A 16746-nucleotide genomic window follows, 5' to 3' on the forward strand; every position below is an offset into this window, starting at 1 on the left:
ATCGCAAACTGACCCTGAATATGTTGTTAAATAGTCTACCAAAAATATAGGGACAAGAATTGCAAACTGGCCCTGCTTTTATGATGAGGCCATGAACAAATTCAAAACATGCCCACCTCCCAAAACTTGTATCTTATCTCATCATCACATGGTTTTGCACCCCCATCAACCCAACATAAGGAAACTACACCCACATGTAGTGTCTACTGTCTACCTTCCTTGCTTGTATATAACTGACCCCCGCTCCATTGTTTTGTACTCAACTCAACCACACCTTTATTCATCCAAGAACTAAATCTTTTCCTTACTACTCAAGACTGTTATCTATACCCCATAGATTAAACCATGATCAATACTAAGAGAGTTGTGGGGATGGCAATGAAGTGGAGGAAGGCAGCTGCCATAGGGAGGAAAAGAATCTCACTACCAAGAGCTAACAGCACCACGGGTTCAAGCATGGGTGGCAAACCATCAGTCGAAAAGGGTCATTTCGTGGTGTACACTGCAGATGGAAGACGATTTGTGCTTCCATTGGCATATTTAGACGGCCCCATCTTCACAGAGCTGTTCAAAATTTCCGAAGAGGAGTTCGGATAACCAAGAAATGGGCCAATTATGTTGCCTTGTGAAGCGATATTTATGGACTACATTTTGTTGTTGGTGCAAAGACGTTTGTCTAAAGATGTAGAGAAGGCTCTGCTCACCTCCATGGCTACCAGCCGCTGCTCAATATCTTTCTTACTTCCTCAAGGACAGATCAACCAACATTTACTTGTTGTTCATGGCTTTTAAAGGGCCCACATCTTTCAAAATTTTCATTTGTATATGATCCATACATTTTTTATTCAATACAAAGTCTTACACTATGTATATTTTTATTCAAATTTTTTATTAAATGGCTGAAAAATATCATTAGGAATCCAAAGCTCTCAAGATTCTAAGAAGCTGACGGCTACGCCTTAAAATTGATTTGTCAAGAGAATGGGCAACACATATATTGTCACAGTTGTGACAACATGTCAAATTGAGAAAAAGACAATAAATGTATCTCGCCCACTTTCCTTCTATCTTCGTCAGTATATTGTACAAATGCCTAGTAAAATTTAACTTATATTTGATAAAGGGAAAAAAATGAAGGGAGTAGTTCGAATGTGGTAGGGTACTCTGCCCTAATTTCTCACCAACTCTGCAATCCTCACTATTTGATCAATTGATCTGAATTTGGAATTGTCACAGTTGTTGTTGGATCATGTGTCCTTCAATTCTCTATCTGAGATCCGTGGTGATTCGACAGTGGTCACTGGTGAAGATTATGTTGGTGCAAATAGGAAAAATTACAAAATGAACAACCGCAAGAATAAGAATTTAGAGAAAAGATGAAAATACCAAACAGTGAATAGATAATCCTCAATAACTGTAGAGTTGTTGTACGTCCAAGAACGCTTCGCTTAAGACGTTATTCGGCCCTATTCCGGTGCAAGGATCTGACGACCGAACCGTCTCCAGGAACAGCAACTAAGTGTTGGTGTGTACCTACCAAACACTTTGAAGGCAAAGCTTTGAGTCTCTCTAGTTAAGCAAATTGGGTTTTACAAAACAATTTGAGGCTTCTTGTGTAGATCTAAATCTCAATCCAAAATATGGGACACACCCTTGGTTGGCTTTCCTTTCACACACCACAACAATGGTGTAAAACCTTTTCCTTCTCTCTTTTCTTCCAAATAGAAAAGTTGTACTTTTCTTCTCTAATTTAGAAGCTAGCCAGGAGTCTCTTCATCTTCTGGAATCACCCTTAATGAGAAAACTAAAGGCAGTCAACTAAAATGAGAAAACCCAAGAGTCACCATTAATGGAATACAAAGAGTCACCAAGAAAAGCCCTCTCTTTTGTCCTTTTGTAAATGACTCTTGGAGTACCAAGGAATATGAAAAGCCACCTTAAAGCCTCAGCCCAATCTTTAATATTTGAAACTTAGTTTGGATTAATAAATCCAACAGATTATCACATGACGAACCCCATACACATTGCACACACCCACATGCACTAATTTCCAAAATCATATTTATATTTATTATTTTTGATTAAAAACTAATTTCTAAATGGGTGACTTTATTATATACATGTCATGTGCATTGAGGACTTTGGGAGAGTATGAGTTTGCCACGTCAGTTGACGAGTCAGCTTGGTGTGGGTGTGAGTGACTCATTAGGTGGTTGACAAATATCCTGCCTAGTACGAGAGGGTAGCTATCTTAGGTGGGTGTGTGATTGTTGGAGACGAGAAGCCTTGATCTTGACCCTTATCCTAGAATTAAAGGACATAAAAGATAGGTCATGACGGAGAAGAAAAATCTCTCTACGATATTGTTATGTATGACACTAATAGGAGTTTACAACCTCAAATCAGAGGAAAATCATCTAAGGCGGTCTGAGATTCCACGCTGATCCGAGAGAACATTGAGTTTCAATCAGGAGATGTGTGCCCTTACTATATATCTTCAATCTCCTTTTTGCGCATACGGATCTTCAACCCAAACGATCTTCAACGGTGAGATTCACTGTGCTTCTGCACTAATGCTCATCGACATTGGGCACCTCGTATGACAAGTTTTGGCCACCTAAAATATGCCACATGTACTGTGTGCGCGCGTGTGTGCGCATGTGTATTCAGGCAATCTACCAATTCCTATAGTCTCTAGTCTCTGGACCATTCAACATACCCACTTTTGTAAAAGGATTAAAATTCGAGCCATATCCCTATAATACTATGTCGGGGGTTCCACGTGAAAGCAAAGATCCCACATCAGTAAAGTGAAAGAGATGTGGATGGGCTTATAAGGGCTTGGGTTCCCTCCCCTTAACGGCTAGCATTTAAGGGTGAGTTCTATCTCGGTCCAAACAAGTGGCATCAGAGCCAGGGTGTGGTAACCCCTGGTGTACCCTCGAGGATGGAAAAAATCCCTCGGGGATGCTCGTAGTGTGGAGGGGGAGATTGTTGGGGGTTCCATGGGAAAGCAAAGATCCAACGCCGAAAAACTAAAATTGATGTGGATAGACTTGGAAGGGCATGGGCACCCTCCATTTAACGGCTAGCTTTTAAGGGTGAGTTCTACACGAGTCCCAACAGTATATTTAAGCAAGTAATTGGCTAGTGAACCATCACAAGGAGTGTGGGCTGGCTATGCTATACATCATATATTTGCTTACCAACATACAGGCTTCTGCCAATTTGCACCACACGAACCTTCTTTTGTAAGTAATAATGGATCCGAGAGGTTATTATAGATGCAAATAAGGAACGGCAAGATACCATTTTATTCCGGATCGTCACTTAACACAAATGGTTTCAAATTTTCTCTATCTCTTTTGAATTTTTTCGGCCATGTTTGGCAGCCATGAAAGTTTTTTTTCATGAAATCCTTGTTTATCAAATGGTGGGAGAGAGGGCCAAGGAGGGTGGGAGAGGGAGAGTTGAGAGGAGCTAATTTATGCGTGGATTGCAATGTTGAAAGTTTTTCTCTCCATCTCGCACAATTCCTTCCCCTCTCTTGACACTCGTAAGCTAATTTTCCATGAAAAAAAATTCATGGTTGCCAAACATGGCTTTAGAGTTTGGGGGTAGTATAACTTGATGAATGTTTTGATGATGGAACTCTAAATGCGCCATACACGACTGGTAGATGTCGTTGGGGACAAGATGCGTGGCTAGGAATCTTGTTGTTAGTGTTGGGAGGATAAAATTCTTCTATCTATGTGTGGATTGCAATGTTGGCATGTAAATCAAGACCAAGGAATGATAGGACCACAACAAAATTGAGATCCATAATAGAAATGTGAGGGTCTAAACTTAATAGTATTGGCCAAAGACCAAACTTACCAAAAACTTTCTAATTGGATGGAAAGCTCGCTTCAGAAGCTATGTTCTTCTTGCCTTCCAAATTTAGGTGAATCACGCTTCCTATGAGTACGCTTCTTAGTTAGGTGATTATTTCTTCCTAAAAGAATATTTTCTCTTTTTGATAAAACCAAAGGAGCATTTTTTTTTAAAAAAAAGTGCATTAAAATAATGAAACTTATGTGAAACTATAAATTCCTAAAACTTCTAATTCTAATAAGTTGCGGAGTCTTCTTTTAATATTTTAACTCTTCCTCCCTAACCTACTACTATTGTATGCTTTCTCTATACTTCTAGTCCGCTTCCAATGAAGCTTTATTACATGCTTCATGTTGACTTTCAATGACACTCCCAGACATTTTCTCACTAATTTTTTAAAGCTTTTCGCTTCCCACATTTTCTCTTTTCTAAACCCTGCTCTTTCCACATCACTTTTCACACTCGCTTCCCATTCTGGCAACTATGGGTTGGACACTTGGGCCCTGGTTGTTTTGGATTTTGAGAATCAATTTTTGAGTCTGAAACCGATTCTTCGAAAAATTGGACATTTAGCTCGCAACTGTAGAATCAATTTTTGACTCAAATCGATTCTACATCCCAGCAAAAATACATATTACTAGGAAGTAGAATCAACTTGACTCCAAAATTAATTCTACACACCGAAAAAACACCTCATTTTGCCGAGAATCGGTTTTGGACTCAGAATCGATTCACTAATTTTTTATTTTTTTTTAAAAAAAAAAGGGCCTTAACAGTGCAGAAAAAGAATGATGTTTGAGTTATCTACTCTTCATGGATGTGCACACTCACTGGATAGTGTAGTTCATGTTGATTAAAAGAAGGGCTTTCAATTTTCAATATTCTAATTTCCTTGTGATTATTCTTTTTGAAATCTCTAAAATACTAAACAAGGAATATTCAGGTAACAACACAGATAACAAATATTTCTGTTGGAAGCTGCATTGATCTTGGTTAGTAAAAAGAATGGCAGATATAACAAACAGGGCCCTCTACTAAATGTGAGACAATGACTGAACAAAATCAAAGCATACCCACCTCCCAAAACATCCATCTTATCTGACCATCACATGGTTTTGCATTCCCTACAACCCAACATAAGGAAAACTACACTCACATGTAGTGTCTATTGTCTACCCTTCCTAGTTTGTATATAACTGACCCTCCTCCATGGCTTTCTACACAACACAACCAAATTCTAAGTCATCCAAGAACTAGATCTAGTTCTTTTTGCTCAAATTGTTACCTCTTGTTCATAGATCAAACCATGATCAACACTAAGAGAATTGTGGAGATGGCAATGAAGTGGAGGAAGGTTGCTGCCAAAGGGAGGAAAAGAATCTCATTACATAGAACTAATAGCGCCACAGGTTCAAGGAAAAGTGGCAGATCAGTAGCCGAGAAGGGTCATTTTACGGTGTACACAGCAGATGGAAAACGTTTTGCACTTCCCTTGGCATATCTAAACAGCCCCATCTTCACAGAGCTGTTAAAGATGTCCGAAGATGAGTTTGGATTACCTGGCAATGGGCCTATCACATTGCCATGCGACGTGAACATCATGGACTACATTGTGTCTTTGATCCAGAGACAATTGTCTAAAGATGTAGAGAAGGCTCTGCTCATCTCAATAGCCATTGGCCGGTGTTTGGCTTCTTCCTTGCTACAACACGGACAGACCAACCAACCATTGCTTGTTCATGGATTTTAAAGTACCAATTGCTTCTACAAATCTTCCCTCTGTATATGATCCATACAGTTTTGTAGTCACTTCGATAGAAATTGAGACAGAATACCAATTAAGAGAGTTTGTGTCCTAATCAGTTTGACATGTCTTATGAAATGATGAAACACTGTTTACTTATTTTTCAATGTGGTTTTGAGTTCAGATGTTTGCCTGGTGCAATCACTTAAACCTTCTTAATTGTTTGATTAAACGACTGAAAGTATCATCAGGAAATCATTAGGATTCTATGGATCTCTTGATTTTAAAGAGATTTTTTAAATAGATTGCTAAGGGAGGAGACATCAAATAAGGTGGATCTTCGTCTATGTGGGGTGGAAGCGATGCACAACAGCACAAATGTGATTTTTGTGGACTAAAGAAGAGGTTGAGCTGTGAGAATGTTTTGAGCTGGTTGAAAGCCACCAATATGTGTAGACAGCTCAGGCAGAATAAAGAAATATTGTTGGATTTTGATTTTTAAAATCATGAATTTTGAGTCAACATAGAGTTTTGAAAAAGTTTTCTAAAGATGTTTCTGAAAAGAAAAACTTCTCTTTGGAAAAAGTTGCTTTTTACAAAAGAGTGTAGTTTTGTGAAGAAAAGATACTCCCGTATTGCTTTGAAAAAAAGTATGAGAGTGGTTTATATAGCTTTTCCCACTTCTTTTCTTTGCTTTAATGCACAATGGATTATAGCCAATGGGTGGACCCGCGGGACGGTGCTTATGCGCGCGGCGTGGGCTCATAGTTGCATCTGCACCTTTCCAGATTTGATGGAGCCTTAAATCTTTCCAGTCAGAAATGAAGCCATTATGGAAAGGTGCACTGTAGGGGTGTATTTCTTACAGAAAATTCACCAGAGACTAGTTGCATCTGCACCTTGAAGAGTCATCAGAGACTATAAAAACAGTAGAAAACACCTATACAAAACAAAATTCGGAATTCCTTTTTGGCATACCCAAACTGTCAATTCCAGAAGCAATTTCACTCTTACACTCTCATTTATCCTCTACAAAGTCTTGATTTTACTGTTTTAGAAATCTTTTTCAAGTGTTCTGTTTTTCTGCAGAAATAGACACTTGGGTGTCAAGTACTTGAAAAATTCACGGGTGATTCAGGCTCGGTTCCGTTCAGTGCAATTCCAAAAGCAATTTCACCCTCTTACACTCTTTTATCCCCTACCACTCTCTTACACTCTCTTTTATCCCCTACAAAATCTTGATTTTACTGTTTTGAAATCTTTTTCAAGTGTTTTGTTTTTCTGAAGAAACAAACACTTGGGTGTCAAGTACTTGAAAAATTCAAGGGTTATTCAGGCTTGGTTCCGTTCAGTGCAGAACGTCATCAAGCAATCGGTTTAGAACCGGGCTTCATTGTATCTTGAAAGCGAGTTCGTAGTCCCCTTTGCACACTACTGGTGGGGGCGAATATCGTCTTAAGGAAAGCATTTACGCACCTTAAGCATCTTCTTATCTTCTTCTCATTTCTGTTTAACCACTACATCAATTTTCTCCAACAAATATATGGGCAATCGAGGACATATCAATTAAGGGCTTTATCTTTCTTAGGGTGTAAGTAGTGCACAAATATGAGATAGTTGGATTTTTATCTAAGGTTGCTTTTTGGTACGTGGCAAGAGTCGCAAGACATTGGTAGTCTTTTAAGATTTAGAAGATGGATGAATCCTCCCATTCTATCGGTTGTCGGGTACAACCCTGCTAGAAACATCTTTTTCCCTCTCCAACATGAACTGCTAGTGGGCCCAATAATTAATTTGTTCAAATCTTTGAACAAAGTAGGCCCTACCCATATTTTCCAAAATGAACTATATGTCTCATATCATAGGATGATCCAAACCATCCATTTGATGAGCCAAAATATCATAAATAGGTTGCGCCCCAAAATATCATTTCCATAGGATGATCCTAGCCCTCCGATCTAAGGAGAAACTTCATATATATTATGGAAACATTTATAGATTGGTGGGTTGCGATCATCCTATCGAAATAATTTTAGGGGCACAACCTATTTACACTGTGGCCCATCAAATGAATGGTTTGGATCATCCTATGATGTGGGTCGTACAGTAACATTGAGGCCCAATTGTAAGCCCCACCCATATTTTTCAAAATGTTATTGTACTGTCTTCACCATAGGATTATCCACCGTCCATTTGATGGGTCACAACATAGATAGTTTGTGCCTCCAAAATCATTTCCATAGGATGATCGCAACCCTCCAATCTATAAAGGTTTCCATAATATGAAGTTTGTCTTTAGATCAGATGGCTAGGATCATCCTATGGAAGTGATATTTTGGGGCGCAACCTATTTATATGATGTGGCCCATCAAATGGAGGGTTTGGATCATCCTATGGTGGGGGCCATACCGTTCATTTTGAAAAACATAGATGGGGCCTAACTTGGTCAAACATTTAAATAAGGGATTTGCTAGGGACCACCGCAGAAGGCATTTTGCAGACGGTCTGTTGCATGAGAGAGCAGCCTTCCTTTTGCGGTGGTCCCACCCATGTTTCTCATGAGAAGACACCTCATGATAAAATTATCAAAATTCGAGCTATACTTCTATGGTATATTTAAGCAAATAATAGGGTATTGAAACACCTTAAACCTCAGAAATATATCGGCAGTATAGGAAGCATCACATGGAAGGTGAGCTGGCTATTCTACGTTGGGGTGCAAAATCTGTACAAACATGTGGCCGAACATACATGCCTTATACAATTTACATTAAATGAACATGCTTTTTAATGTAAGAATGGATAAAACAAGATGGTTTAAGCGGCAAATAAGGAACAACAAGATTGTATTTCATTCCAAATCTTCATTTGTCCCAAATGATTTCACATTTCCTCTTCTTTTTTTTCTGGTTGTGAGGCTTCCAAAATTTTAATCTGTTATATTTTGGGGATAATATACACATGATGAACTCTAAATGCGCCATACGCGAACTGTAGATGTCATTGTAGACAAGATGGGTGGCTAGGAATCTTGATGTTAAGACTAGGAGAGAAAATATTGTGCTTTTTATATGTACTGAATGAAATGTTTCCATTTAAGTCGAAACTCGAGACCAAGATATGATGGACCACGACTAGGTAGAATGAAGGGTAGAGGAAAGGGAAGATGAGTCATGGTGGGGGCATATGCTAAATACAGTTCATAATCAATCAGCTCAAACCATATTTGGAAGAAAATTATGAACATGCGATGAGTGATATGTTCGATTGAGATATAGTCGTCGGAGCTAACCACCACCCTGTGAGGCTAACCACGAAAATATCATATCCCATGGTTGTGCACGCTAACTTGAAAGTCTATTTCATGTTGATTAATAGAAGGGCCTTCGATTTATAATATTCTAATTTCCTGTCATTATTCTTTTTGAAATCTCTCAAATATTACACGAGGAGTATTTAGGTAACAACACAAAACAGCAAATATTTCTGTTGGATGCTGCATTGATTGGTTGGACCCAGCATCTAGTTAAAAGAAAGGAACATATATTACAAAGTGGGCCCTCCACCAAAGGTGAGGCAATGGCTGAATAAAATCAAAGCATACCCACGTCCCAAAACTTCCATCTTATCTAATTATCACGTGGTTTTGCATCCCCTACAACCCAACATAAGGAAAACCACATTCACATGTAGTGTCTATTGTCTACCCTTCATGGCCTGTATAACGACCCGCTCCATGGCTTTCTACTCAACACAATCAAATTCTAAGTCATCCAAGAACTAAATCTAGTTCTATTTGCTCAAACTGTTCCCTCTAGCTCATAGATCAAACCATGATCAACACTGAGAGAATTGTGGAGATGGCAATGAAGTGGAGGAAGGTAGCTGCAATAGGATGGAGAAGAATCTTATTACCGATAACTAATGGCGGCACAGATTTGAGCACGAGTAGCAGACCAGTAGTTGAGAAGGGTCATTTTGCGGAGTACACAGCCGATGGAAAACGTTTTGCACTTCCCTTGGCATATCTAAACAGCCCCATCTTCACAGAGCTGTTAAAGATGTCTGAAGATGAATTCGGATTACCAGGAGATGGGCCTATCACATTGCCATGTGACGCGATCATCATGGACTACATTGTGTCGTTGATCCAGAGACGTTTGTCTAAAGATGTAGAGAAGGCTCTGCTCATCTCCATAGCCACTGGCCGGTGTTTAGCTTCCACTGGCCTTTGTTCGGCTTCTTCCTTACTCCTACAGGGACAGAACAACCAACTGTTGCTTGTTCATGGCTTCTAAAGGGCCAAACTGACTCTTTCAAATCTTACATCTGTATATGACCCATACATTTTTCTATTAATTACAGACTCTTATACTTCATTTTCAAATCTATGGTTGTGTAAATCCAATGATTTTTTTCATCTTTGTTAGTTTTTCCATTGGCGAATAGTAATAATGAGATAGAGTTGACCGGGCTTTTTACCATGGTGACAGCAATCCAGGGTTCATTTTATCCTAGAATAGGCTTGCTATCCTTTGTTCAGGTTGATCACAGCCCCATTGGGGTAGGGTATATTATACAAGCAGGATAGCCAATCCCAGGGGTGTATTCAAGATAAAATTATTTAAGCAGGTAGCAAATCACAGAACAGCTTATCCAAGGATATCTATGTAATGCATAAACATTTTAAAACACTGAATGATCTGGCTGTTGGTAATGTTATGCAGTGAGCACTATGAACGTTAATTGGTAGCGTAATGCAGTAAGCGCTGTCACGTTATGCAGATATTTTGCAAATGTGATAGATGCTGTGTTTAAAGACTTGTAATGGCCGATCGTTGTGGCACTCCTCTCCCAGTCCAAGCATTGCAGATCAGTGTAAGAAAAACCTCTGGCAAAAAGGTTAAAACCTCCTGCCACTGTAGCCCTAGTAGATTTCTTATTTGAAGAAATTCAGAAGCTTTCCCTAACCCCAATCCTGTTTTTTGCATTTTTGCTAATACTGGGTTTTTTCCTAAGCTTCTAACCTTTCAACCTATAACAATGTTGAACAGACAGAATTAAGTTTTTTTTTTTTTTTTTTTTTTTTTTTTTTTTTTTTTTTCATTTGATTATGGAGAAAAGAAAGGTTATAGTCTCTTCCGAAGAAATTGAGCTTAGTAGCAATTCAGGGAGTTTGTGGCTATGAGCATGTTTTGAGTTGCTTATCACAAGAGGTTTGGCTTTGTCTATGTTGGGGTGTCATTTGTACACAAATATGAGCTCAGTGGACCAAAGAAAATAGATTTTTGCCTTAGGGTGCTTTTTTTGTGAGAAGGTAGTGGTAGTCTTTAAAGAGTTGGAACTATATTGGAAAGGGAGGGTGCATCTTATTGATAGCAGTTTTGTCTATGTTAGGGTACATCCCATGCACAAACACGTGAGTGGTGGACCAAAGAAGAGTTAGAATTATATAGTCATGCTCTGCCTCAACTTATTCCAAACAATGTTCCTACTGCTCTTAAAATGAAAATTAGAAAACAGATTTTTGAACAAAGAGAACCATAATTTCCAAGTAAAATCTTCTCCAGGTGATGAGTCTATCACAATGACCATGTAATGCAATTCTTATGGGGTTTGTTGTATCACTAATCCAAAGATGTGTGTCTAAAGATGTCGAGAAGGCTTTGCTCATCACTAGATGGTGCTCAAACTCTTCCTTAATCCCTCAAGGACAAACCAACCAACAATTACTGGTTCAGAGCAATTGAAGACCCCAAACCATTGCCTCTTTCATATTTTGTATCTGTATATGATTCTTTCCTTCTTTCCTTTTTATTCAGTACAAATCTTAAGCTTGATTAAAGAAGAACAGTTATATTTTCATCTCTGCTAGGCCGTGCGAATATTCTCTGCTCTCCTTCGCTATTGCTCATCGACACTGTGTATCTTATGACTTGTTGTAGCCACCTGACATCTGCCACATGTAAGGTGGAGATTCAAGCAAACTATCAATTCGGGTAGTCTGCGCTCGACTCAACCTGCCCCTTTGATAAAATTATTAAAATTTGAGCTATGTTTCTATAGTAAATTTAAGCAAATAATAGACTAGTGGGAACAAAAAAAAAAAAAAACCACAGAAATACAATGGCAGTGTAGGAAACATCACATGGAGTATGGGATGGCTATTCTACGTTGGGGTGCAAATTCTGTGTATGAAACATAGAAGAGTGATTGAATTGTGAGCATGTTTGGAACTTGTTGAGAAGTCACATCATCATACATTGCCTACCAACATACAGGCTATGGTCAATTTACAATAATTGAACATGCTTTTTTAATTAAGAATGGATCCAAGAAACTGATTTTAGCTGCAAATAAGGAACAACAAGATCAACTAAGGGCAATCTCCCTTATAAACATTGAAAGTTGCCTTTTTCCTATGGCTTTTGCTTGCTATTTTGTCGAGTTAGAGGCTTCCCCTCCTCCTTTCTCTCTTTCTAGGGCTATGGCTTCCTATATTGATGGCTAGGAGGTTTCCCCTCCTCTTGTATGGTCCCAACTTTTAATATATAAATTTGCCGATCCGCCCCAGGGTCGTTATCTTTCCGGGTTAAAAAAAAAAAAAAAGGAACAACAAGATTGTATTTTATTCCAGATCTTCACTTACCAAAAAAATGATTTCAAATTTTGTTTCTCATTTTTTCCTGGTTGTGAGTTTATGGAAATATGTTAGTCTCTTTTGGTATTAGCATATAATTGAAGAACTTTTTGATGATGGAACTCTGAATGAGCCATACGCAGCCGATAGATGTCGTTGCAGACAAGATGAGTGGCTAGGAATCTTTTCATTAGAGTCGGAAAGATAATATTGCGCTATTTATGTGTGTGGATTGAAATGTTGGCGTGTAAGGCAAGACCAAGGTATGATAGGACCACAACTAGGTACAACAAAGGGTTGAGAAGAAAGGAGCTGAGCCATGATGGGGGGCATATGCTAAATACAGTTCACAATCATTCAGTTAGACCATATTTGGAAGAAAATCAAAATCATCTGGTCGATTTGATAGTGGTCGGACCGGACCACATAAGCAATATCGATAGAGCGCACCTGGTGAGGCTAACCATAAAAATATTATATCCCAGAAATCATCCAGAATAGACAATCCAACCATTCAATCGTGGATAACAAATTGACAGTAACAGAAAGGTTTGATGGTGCAAACTGAATAGTATAAAATCATCTGGTAGGCCCTGTTTGTTATGGATTTTGAGAATTGAGTTTGAGTGCAAAACTAATTCTTGGCAGAATTTTTCATTTGGTTCACAGATGTAGAATCAATGTTGGGTTAATCGATTTTACACCCCAGCAAAAATACACATATTACTGGGATGTAGAATCAATTTTTGTCCAAAATCGATTCTACACGCAAAAAACTGCCTCATTTTGCCAAGAATCGGTTTTGAACTCAAAATTGAGTCAAAAAATAATAATAATAATAATAAATCCTCCGCAGTGCAGTTAAGGAATGATTATTGGGATTGTCTATTCTCTTCTGGGATGTGCACACTAACTGGATAGTCTAGTTCATGTTGATTAATAGAAGGGCTTTAATTAGCAATATTATAATGTCCTTGTGAATTGTGATTATTCTTTTTAAAATCTCTCAAATACTATACAATGAATATTCAGGTAAAACCACAGGTAGAAAATATTTCTGTTGGAAGCTGCATTGATTGATTGGACCCAGCATGTAGATAAATTGGTTAGCAAAAGAAAGGGACAGATACTACAAACTGGGCCCTCCATCAAAGGTGAGGCAATGACTGAACAAAATCAAAGCATACCCACCTCTAAAACTTCCATCTTATCTGATCATCACATGGTTTTGCATCCCCTACATCCCAACAAAAGGAAAACCACACTCACATGTAGTGTCTATTGTCTACCCTTCCTAGCCTGTATATAACTGACCCCCTCAATGGCTTTCTACTCAACACAACCAAATTCAAAGTCATCTAAGAACTAAATCTAATTCTGTTTGCTCGAACTGTTCTTTCTAGATCATAGATCAAACCATGATCAACACTAAGAGAATTGTGGAGATGGCAATGAAGTGGAGGAAGGTAGCTGCGAAAGGGAGGAGAAGAATCTCGTTACCGAGGACTCATGGTGCCATAGACTCGAGCACGGGTAGCAGACCAGTAGCCGAGAAGGGTCATTTTACGGTTTACACAGCTGATGGAAAACGCTATGCACTTCCCCTGGCGTATCTAAATAGCCCCATCTTCACAGAACTGTTTAAGATGTCCGAAGATGAGTTCGGATTACCAGGCAATGGGCCTATCACATTGCCATGTGATGCGATCATCATGGACTACATTGTGTCTTTGATCCAGAGACGTTTGTCTAAAGATGTAGAGAAGGCTTTGCTCATCTCAATAGCCACTCGCCGGTGTTCGGCTTCTTCCATATATCTACATGGACAGACCAACCAACCATTGCTTGTTCATGGCTTCTAAAGGGCCAATTGCCTCTTTCAAATTTTCCATTTGTATATGATCCATACATTTTTCTATTCAATACGGAATCTTATACTACATTTACAAATTTATGGGTGTGAAAGTCATTGATATTTTCATCTTGTTGGTCTTTCCATGGGAGAATAGTAATAATGAGATAGAGTTGAAGGTGCTTTTTACCATGGGGATAGCAAGCCAGGGTTATTTTATCCTTGGATAGGCTTGGTATTTCTCTTCAGGTCAATAACAGCCCCATTGGGGTAGATATTATACAAGCAGGGGAGCCAAACCAGGAGTTTATTCATGATGAATTTACCTAAGCAGGTAGCAAATCACAGAACAGTTGATCCAAGGATATCTATGTAGCGTATAGACATTTGAAAACACTGAATGATCTGGACATTGGTAACATTATGCAGTAAGCGCTATGAACATTATGCAGATGTTTTGCAAATGTGATAGATACTGTGTTTAAAGGCTTGTAATGGCCGATCGTTGGTGCTGTTCTATACGAACAGCCCTCCTCTCTCAGTCCAAGCATTGCAGATCAAAGCAAGAAAAACCTCTGGCAAGAAGGTTAAACCTACCGCCACTGCAGCTCCAGTAGATTTCTTATTGGAAGAAAATCAGAAGCCTTCCCCAACCCCAATCTGGTTTTTGCATTTTGCTAATCCTGGGTGCTTTCCTAAGCTCCTTAACCTTTCAATCTATACCCATGTTGAACAGCCCCAATTAAGTTTTTTTCATTTGATAGTGGAGAAAAGAAAGGTTGTTGTCACTTCCAAAAGAAATTGAGCTAACTAGCAATTCAGGAAGTTTGTGGCTATGAGCTTGTTTTGAGTTGATTGTAAGCATTGTTTTAAATTTCGGCTGGGACTGAAATCCGAAAATAAAGACTTCGGTTTGGATTTCGGCCGAAATTTGGTCATTTTGTAAAAATTTCGGCCGAAATGACTGAAATTTGAAAAAAAAAATCGGTCGAAATTTAAATCCATGATTGTAAGTCACCTAGCTTTGTGCTGCCAGCTCAGGTAAAGAAATATATTGGTAATGGAATACATATCGAATTAGGTTTGGCTTTCTCTAAGTTGTGGTGTAATGTGTTCACAATTATGATATAAGTAGACCAAAGATATATTTTTGTCTAAAGATGTTTTTTGTTTGTTTGAGAAATTAGTGGTAGTCTTTCAATAGTTAGAAATATATTGGTAAGGGAGGGTTCATCATATTTATACCAGTTTTGTCCATGTTATGGTGGATCCCATGCACAAACACATGAGAGGTGGACCAAAGAAGAGTTAGAAATATATCGTCATGTTCTGCCTCAACTTATTCCTAACAATGTTCCTATTGCTTTCAAAATGAAAGCTAGAAAACAGATTTTGGAACAAAGAGAACCACAATTTCCAGGTAAAATCTTCTCCAGACGATGGGCCTATCACAATGCCATGTGAGTTCTCATGGAACATGTTGTATCACTGATCCAATGATGTGTGTCTAAAGATGTAGAGAAGGCTTTGCTCATCACTGGATGGTGTTCCTTAATCGCTCAAGGAGAAACCAACCCACAATTACTGGTTCAGAGCTTTTGAAGGGCCAAACCATTGTCTCTTTCATATTTTAAACACACACACACACACAAGCGCACGCGCGCACGACATAAGCGAGATCCATACAGTTCATCCTGTGAGGCTAACGATTCCCAGAAATCATTCAGATTAGACATTCCAACCATTCAATCTGTGGGTTCCAAATTGATGGTAATAGAAAAGTGCGATGTTCCACAATTAGTAGTATAAATCGAAGGGTTAGACACTTGGGTTATGTTCTTTAACCTTTCTCGGCTGTACGTCTGTGTTTCTTTCATCGACAACTAAAAATAGAGAATGTGTTCTTCAACACTGGCATGTTATGCTTGTTTCTTTTATTTGTTACCCTCGAGCAGAAATTTGAGGTGATTTGCGATGAATTCTGGAAGTGAAGCAGAATTGCTCAACCAGACCCAAAAAAAGGGGGGAATGAGAAGTGTTGAAGAACATACCCTTGGTCAAAGTTCTTTTTACATTTTAATAATTGACAATTTTGATTTAAGTTTTGGACTCAAAAATAATTCACAAAATTCAAACGAAAAGAGCCTTAGTAGTGTATATAAAGAATGATTTCAGACTTTTATTGATTCTCTTCATCGTTGTGCCCACACAATGATTAGTCTCGTTTATGTTGATTAATAGTTGGGCTTGTGAAAACAACCAATTACTCCGAAAGCTTAAGCTGTTGGAGATGGCATAATTTAATCATTTATACTTTAACAGGGCTTTCAGATTGAAATATTCTAATGTCTTTGTGATTATAATACAAGAAATATTCATGTAACAACACAGATAGCTAATATTTCTGTTGGAAGCTTCATCGATTGGTTGGACCCAGCATGTAGATAAATCAGAAAGGTAAAAGAATGGTCTTATGTTACAAACTGGGCCCTCCATCAAAAGTGAGGCAATGACTGAACAAAATCAAAGCACTCCCACCTCCCAAAACTTCCATCTTATCTTATCATCACATGGTTTTGCACCCCCTACAACCCAACATAAAGAAAACTACGCCCACATGTAGTGTTTATTGTCACG

General features: G+C 38.6%; 4 pseudogenes; all 4 read left to right on the forward strand.

Moving 5' to 3' along the window:
- The first annotated feature begins 275 nt into the window (after nt 1-275).
- On the forward strand, nt 276-866 carry LOC143855176 (auxin-responsive protein SAUR68 pseudogene; annotated as a pseudogene).
- A 4178-nt stretch (nt 867-5044) lies between these two features.
- Nucleotides 5045-5784, forward strand: LOC143854928 (auxin-responsive protein SAUR64 pseudogene; annotated as a pseudogene).
- A 3666-nt stretch (nt 5785-9450) lies between these two features.
- LOC143853809 (auxin-responsive protein SAUR67 pseudogene) lies at nt 9451-9915 on the forward strand (annotated as a pseudogene).
- A 3760-nt stretch (nt 9916-13675) lies between these two features.
- On the forward strand, nt 13676-14119 carry LOC143853810 (auxin-responsive protein SAUR64 pseudogene; annotated as a pseudogene).
- The last annotated feature ends 2627 nt before the right edge of the window (nt 14120-16746 follow it).

This window comes from Tasmannia lanceolata, unplaced genomic scaffold (genome assembly GCF_043159265.1).
Source record: "Tasmannia lanceolata isolate RefF3 unplaced genomic scaffold, GAP_Taslan_0.1 ptg000020l, whole genome shotgun sequence".
Lineage (NCBI taxonomy): Eukaryota > Viridiplantae > Streptophyta > Magnoliopsida > Canellales > Winteraceae > Tasmannia > Tasmannia lanceolata.